This window comes from Trichechus manatus, unplaced genomic scaffold, assembly GCF_000243295.1.
Source record: "Trichechus manatus latirostris isolate Lorelei unplaced genomic scaffold, TriManLat1.0 scaffold00119, whole genome shotgun sequence".
Lineage (NCBI taxonomy): Eukaryota > Metazoa > Chordata > Mammalia > Sirenia > Trichechidae > Trichechus > Trichechus manatus.
In genome coordinates this window covers 3,729,740-3,735,880 of record NW_004444055.1, presented here as the reverse complement: position 1 = coordinate 3,735,880, position 6,141 = coordinate 3,729,740, and the positions used below count along the sequence as shown (strand labels likewise).

General features: G+C 33.6%; 1 pseudogene; it reads right to left on the bottom strand.

The window, feature by feature from the left end:
* Nucleotides 1-539: 539 nt before the first annotated feature.
* On the bottom strand, nucleotides 540-1,657 carry LOC101351523 (40S ribosomal protein S3a pseudogene; annotated as a pseudogene).
* Between the last annotated feature and the right edge of the window lie 4,484 nt (nucleotides 1,658-6,141).

The following is a 6,141-nucleotide window of genomic DNA, read 5'->3' as shown; positions in this document are numbered from 1 at the left end:
AAATAAACTGTGATACAGCCATACAATATTGTATTTTTCAGCAATTAAAAAAAAAACATCAGTTTTCAAACCACAAAAAGACATGGATAAATCTTAAATATATATTGCAAAGTAAAAGAAATCAGTCTGAAAAGCCTACATGACATTCTGGAAAAAGCAAAATTATAGATACAGTAAAACGAGCAGCTGTTGCTAGGAGTTAGGGGTGCTGGTGGTAGGGATGAGTAGACGAAGCAAATGGAAATTAATGGCAGCTTAACTACTCAGTATGATACTATAATGGTGGATGTATGTCATTATACATTTGTCAAACCCATAGAATTATACAACATAAAGAATGAACTTTAATGTAAACTACGGACTTTGATTCATTAATTATAACAAATGTTCCACACTAACGCAAGATGTTAATAGCAGAAGTAAATGTATGTGGGCCTGAGGGGCAGCAAATGGGAACCTCTGCACTTCAGTGAATTTTTCCTTTTCTTTTTTTTTCCTACAAATAAGACCTTTTATTTGTCACATTAAAACTCTAAATTTTAAACAGATTTGTGAACTGTTGGTCCATATCCATTAGCTTGTTCAGTTTTAGCATCTGTCTCATACTCAGTAGCTTTTCCAGAACTACTACCTTCACCATGAAACTCCATGAGTTTTCATAATTCAGACTTGGGCTTCTTCAGCATTTTTACTTTTCTAATGACCACATCATGGAAAAGATAGATTGGTAATCTTTTTCTATGTCTTTCCCAATGGTGTCTGGAATCAATTTATTGACCACTTCTTCCAAGTCATTTGTCTGCACTGCTTAGGTCATAATTTCCATCATCTTCTTCCAGATTTGGGGAACCTATTGGTGCTGAGCATAAGAGCCTCTCTGAATCTGATTGTTGCGTTTTTTTTAGTAAAACTAACACAGAACAGATGAAGCAAATAACCTTCCATGGTCTTAATATCAACATGAGCTTCATGTTGATATTTTTTGACCATGGAGCACATTTTGTCATGGGTAAGATCCATGCCATGGAAGATGGTCAGGCAGTTTAGTCCTTAATCTTGCACCTACTATAGCCTAGGAACTGTAGTTGGGGACCAAATCCTTATGGAATTCTCATGGTGTTAGTGAGAACATAAACTGAATATAGAACATCATAACAGATTAAGGATAGACCATATTTTCAAGTGAGATAATTATTAGTACATGTACTGCCATGCCCACTATGAATACTTCTAGTTATGAATGGGTTCCTGCATTAATCTACAAGCATAACCACACACTGTGTACATTACATATACTCAATAAATTTTGTCTCCTTTAGCAAATATTTTTTGCAAAAGGAAAACATTTGAAATCAAAAGAGACTTTTAACTCAGAGCAGGGAAGTGCATCACACAGTACATTTATGGTACTCTTAACACCAAATATTTTCTGACTTTTAATGTTTTAGGTCTATGTATGCACATAAATACTAGCAGTCTAAACACTACACTTTGCTTCCACATTTTCTGACTCAAATATTTGTTGGCTCTGTAGTAATTAATATCTAGTCTTCTCTTGGCTGAAGTTTCTTTATGTTGTCTAACTTGGTTAAATCACTTGTTCTGAATTGAATAAGCTAATTGATATACGTGTTTTACAAGATGATATATTTTCCATCTTGGCTTTCACAGCTGGTGTAGGTGAATAGGCTTTTTGTCTAAGGTTTGACTCTGACCTTAAAACATCATCCAACTTTCACTCTTTCTATGCCTCTACTATTAATTTTTATTCTGGTGTTTTCAGCTTGAAAGAACATTCAGTACAGTTTTCATAAGTTGCTACTACATTTTCTTTCTCATTATGTGGTAGGTGCCCCTACTTACATTTATTTTCTAAAATTAAATTTTATTTTTTAGAGCAGTTTTAAGTTTACAGAAAATTTGTACATAAAGTACAGAGAGTTCCCGGTACACCCTTCCTCCCCTGCACATTGTTTCTTCTATTATTCATATCTTTCATTCCTGAGATATGTTTGCTACAATTGGTGAACCAATATTGACACATTATTAACTAAAGTTCACAGTTTTCATTAGAGTTTCTGCTTTAATTTTTATTATTTATTCTTCTTTTTAGTATTTAGTTTTCTCTCCTTTTTATTTTTTATTTCAAGTATCCTATGGTGAAAACTTAGATTATTTAATTTAGATCTTTCTTCTTTTCTAATACATGCATTCAATGATACCAATTTCCCTTTAAGTACTGCTTTTGCTGCATCTCACAAATTTTGATAAGTTGTATCTTTATTTTCATTTAGTTCAAAACAATTTTTAAACGTTTTTTTGAGATTTCTTAATTACCCATGTGTTATTTAGAATTGTGTTGTTTAATCTCCAAATATTTGGAGATTTCTAGCTATCTTTCTATTATTTATTTCTAGTTTAATTCCACTGGGGTGGAATTAAAAGTATGAGAACATACTTTTTATGATTTCTATTATTTTAAATTTGTTAAAGTATTTTTTATGGGCCAGAATGTGGACTATCTTGGTGAATGTTCCATATGAGCTTGAGAAGAATATCTATACTTCTGAAGTTGGATGAAGTATACAAATGCCAATTAGATCCAGTTGCTTGATGGTGCTGTTCACTTCAACTATACCCTTACTGATTTTCTGCCTCTTGAATCTGTCAATTACTGATATATTAGTGTTGACATCTCCAACTATAATAGTAGGTTTGTCTTTTTTTCCTTGTAATGCTATCAATTTTTGCCTCATGTATTGTGATGCTCTGTTGTTAGGCATATACACATTCAGAATCATTTTGTCTTCTTAGAGAATTGACCCCCTTATAATTATGCAAGAGTCCCCAGGTTGCACAAATGATTAAGCACTCAACTACTAGTCATAAGTTTGGTGGTTCAAATACACCCTGAGATGCCTCAAAAGACAGGCCTGGTGATCTGTTTCTGAAAGGTCACAGCCTTGAAAATCCTATGCAGTACAGTTCTACTCTGACACACATGGGGTCAGCATGAGCCAGAATTGAATTGATGGCAGCTAACAATAAGAACAACATTATGTAATGTCCCTATTGATCCCTGATAATTTTCCTTGCTTTGTCTGAAATTGATATAGCTACTCAAGCTTTCTTTTGATTAGTGTTAGCATGGTATATTTTTGTCCATCCTTTATTTTTAAACTATATATTTATATGTTAAAGTGGGTTTCTTTTAGAAAACAGTTTATTTTTTAATCCACTTTGATAATATCTGTATTTGAATTGGTATATTTAGGCCATTCACATTTGAAACGGTGATTGATAGAGATGAATTAATATCTACCATATTTGTAACTGTTTTCTATTCATTGCTCTTGTTCTGTTTATTTATATTTGTCTTGCACTCTTTTTTTTTTTTTTTTGGCCTCCTGCGATTTTAATTGGGCATTTTATGATTCCATTTTTTCTCCTCTATTTTAGCACATCAATTACACATCTCTTAAAACTTTTTTTTCTTTTTTTAGTGGTTGCCCTAGAGTTTGCAATATTCATTTACAACTAATCAAAGTCTACTTTCAAATAACACTATACCACATGATAGGTAGTCCTCCTTCTCACCCTTAAAACATTGCTGCTATACATTTCACTTATCAATAAGCTATAATAATCCTATGTATTGTTGTTATTACTTTAAACAAACTGTTATCCATTAGAAGCCCTGATGCCATAGTGGTTAAAGTGCTTGGCTGCTAACCAAAAGGGCAAGGGTTCTAACCCACCAGCTGCTCCACAGGAGAAAGATGTGGCAGTCTGCTCCTTCCATAAAGATTATAGCCTTGGAAACACTATGGGACAGTTATACTTGGTCCTCTAGGGTCACTGTGATTGAGTCAACAAGATGGCAGTGAGTTATCTATTGGATCAGTTAAATATAAGAAAAATACACAAAAAAATTACCTTAATTTACTCCCCCTCAGATGCTCTTCCTTTCCTTATGTAGATCTGAGTTCTTGGCTTTTATTATTTTCCTTCTCTCTGAAGAACTTTTTTTAATATTTTTTTAAAAGGCAGGTCTCGTGGCAATACATTTCCTCAATTTAGGTTTGTCTGAGAAAGTTTTTATTTCTTCTCCACTTTTGAAGGATAATATCACTGGATACGGAATTCTAGGTTGATAAGTTTGTTTTTTGTTTTTTTTCTTTCAGAGCTTTAAATATTTAACTCCACTTTCTTCTTGTTTGCTTGGTTTTCAAAAAGAAGTTGATGGAATTCTTATCCTTGTTTCTTTATAGGTAAAGTATTTTTTTCTCCCTCTGGCTTCTTTCAAGATTTTCTCTTTCATGTTCTGTAGTCTGAATATGATATATCTAGGTGTAAATGTCTTTCTTTCTTCATTCATTTGTTCATTCATTGTTATTTAACCTGCTTGGTGTTCCCTGAGCTTCCTGGATCTATGGTTTAGTGTCTGTAGACAATTTTGGAAAATATTCACTTTTATTACTTCATATATTTCTTCTGTTCCTGTTTCTTATTCTTTCGATATTCTCATTATATATATGTTACATCTTTTGCAAATGTCCCACAACTCCTGGATGTTCTACTCCTTTTTTCCCCCTTTATTCTATTTGTATTTCAGTTTAGAAAGTTTCTATTGACATGTCTTCAACCTCACTGAGTCTTTCCTTGGCTGTGTTCAGTGTATTGATGAACCCATCAAAGTCATTCTTCATTTCTGTTACAGTGTTTCTGATTTCTAGTATTTCCTTTGATTCTTTCTTCAAATTTCTGTCTCTCTGCTTCTGTTACCCATCTGTTCTTGTATGTTGTCCACTCTTCTCACTAGAAACCTTAATATGTTAATCATAGTTATTTTAAATGTCCTATCTTATCATTCCAAAACCTGTGCCATGTCTATTTCTGATCCTTGCATTGTCTCTTTAGACTGTGTTTATTCATGTCTTTTAATAGACCTTGTAATTTTTTTGTTGAAAAATAGACATAGTCTATTGGGTAATAGGCACTGATGCCATTATTAATAGCTTTTATATTTTATGAATTTTCATTAATAGGCAATTATTAATAAGCCTTTAAAGTGAGGTTTTATGTTATTCTGGTTATGATTTGGGCTATGTTTAATGTTTGCTGTAGTTATAGGTGCCAGAAGTTTCAATTTCCTCTAATTTTCTTCCCCTCCCCCTATCTCCTGTAGTCTTTGGATTTTCCTAAAAACTCTTCCTTAAATAGAATCCATGTCTTGAAGCACTCTTAGTTTTAATCCACTGTTACTATACTGAAGTCCTGTTGATGCAATAGTAAGGTGTTAGGGTAAGAAAGCTTTCTATATTCTTCAGATTAAATCTCAGATTTTTGGTGGGTCTGAGTCCTTGGTCACATAGTTTCCTGTGGAGAGAAGACCCTTGTTACTCTTCCTCTTGGCACCTTTCAAAGCAGTTACTAAAAACATTAGTAGAAGAATAGTAAGCTTAAGAAAATATACAGAAAATAAAATAAAACTGACTAGAGCAAAAATGACGGTGATGGAAAAATGCATAAAGAACTTTGTTGTCATTGTTAGATGTCACTGAGTCAATTATGACTCATAGCAACCCTATGGACAACAGAATGAAACTCTGCCCATTCCTTTGCCATCCTCACAATCATTGCTATGTTTAAGCCCATGGTTACATCCACTGTGTCAATCCATCTCCTTGAGGATCTTCCTTCTTTTCACTGACCTTCTACTTTACCAGCATGATGTCCTTCTCAAGAGACTGCTCCCTCCTGATGTCATGTCCAAAGTAAATGAGACTAAGTCTCACCATCGTCACTTCTAAGGAGCATTCTGGCTGTATTTCTTCCAAAACAGATGTTTGTTTTTCTGGCAGTCTACAGTCTAGTCAATACTCTTTGCCAACACTATAAAATTCAATGGCATCTATTCTTTGGTCTTCTGTATTCGTTGTCCAGCTTTTGCATGCATATGAGGCAATTGAAAATACCTTGGCTTAGGACAGGCACACTTTAGTCCTCAAAGTGGTATCTTTACTTTTTAATACTTTAAAGAGGTCTTTTGTGGCAGATTTGCCCAATGTAATACGTTGTTTAATTTCTTGACTGCTGCTTCCATGGGTGTTGATTATGGATCCAAGTAAAATGGAATTC